Raw genomic sequence first — 1461 nt, 5'->3', positions numbered from 1 at the left:
GAGGTTTGAAGCATTTGTGAATCTGAATAAGAGTTTTCTGGAAGGTCCTTTATATGTGCAAATTACTCCAAATTTACTCATATATTTACAAAAATTTAATGAATGAGGCCCACTGTGACTTTATTTCTCTTAAAGGAGTAGTTCACGCCAGAATAAAAAATTCCTGATAATTTACTCACCCCCATGTCATCCAAGATGTTCATGTCTTTCTTTTTTCAGTCAAAAAGAAATTAAAGTTTTTGAGGAAAACATTCCAGGGTTTCTCCATATATGGACTATAGTGGACCAACAGGTTAAAGGTCCAAATTGTAGTTTCAATGCAGCTTCAAACGGTCTTATCCAGCGAAACAATCGGTCATTTTCTAAAAAATAAAATAAAATAAACGTACATTCTTTTTATCCACAAATGCTTGCCCTGCACTAGCTTTGTGATATGCGATGCGTGAAGTCATGGACGCGCATCACAGAGCTAGTGCAAGACAAGCATTTGTGGTTAAAAAAAAAATTCTGAGGAAAATGACTGATCGTTTCACTAGATAAGACCCTTTGAAGCTGCATTGAAACTGCAATTAGCACCTTCAACCCGTTGGTCCCTGTTGAAGTCCACTATATGGAGAAAAATCCCTAAATGTTTTCCTCAAAAATCTTAATTTCTTTGCGACTGAAGAAAGACATGAACATTTTGGATGACATGGGGGTGAGTAAATTATCAGGAAATGTTAATTCTGGAGTGAACTAATCCTTTAACGGTGACAAAATGTATGTTGATCTACAATTACCAATTTGTTTTTTTTTACTCTCAGGTGGAAACGGACTTCCATAGTTAGTGCTGTTAAAGATGGAGTGTGTAATTTTTGTTGATATTCTCCTAACTTAATGTGCAGCAAAAATCAAGCTATTAGTATGTTGATTTCTCCGAAACGTGTAAACTCTTTTTGAGCGTCCAGACCAGCCTGATACGGCAACACTGGCTCAACCAATGGCATAAGTTTGGGGGCGGATCATCTAACCAATGACAGAAAGTGTTTCGGGAAACCTGTATGTTTTTGCAATTCCATTAAGTGCCACAAGGGGCGCTGAAATTACACACCACCTTTACAGGGATAGTTCACCCAAAAATGAAAATTCTGTCATTAATTACTCACCCTCATGTCATTCCAAACCTGTAAGACCTTCATTCATCTTCAGAACACAAATTAAGATATTTTTGATGAAATCCGAGAGTTCTCTGACCCTGCATAGACAGCAATGCAACTAAAATGTTCCCAGACCCAGAAACATATAAGGACATCGGTAAAACAGTCTATGTGACATCAGTGGTTAAACTGTAATTTTACGAAGCTATGAGAATACTTTTTGTGTGCAAATAAAACTAAAACAACGACTTTATTTAAAGGGGTCATATGATGCTTTTTTAAAGATCATTATTTTGTGTATTTGGTGTAACAGAATATGTTGACA

This window comes from Sinocyclocheilus anshuiensis, unplaced genomic scaffold, assembly GCF_001515605.1.
Source record: "Sinocyclocheilus anshuiensis isolate Anshui unplaced genomic scaffold, SAMN03320099.WGS_v1.1 scaffold1240, whole genome shotgun sequence".
In the NCBI taxonomy this organism is placed as follows: domain Eukaryota; kingdom Metazoa; phylum Chordata; class Actinopteri; order Cypriniformes; family Cyprinidae; genus Sinocyclocheilus; species Sinocyclocheilus anshuiensis.
This window is presented reverse-complemented; position numbering follows the sequence as displayed.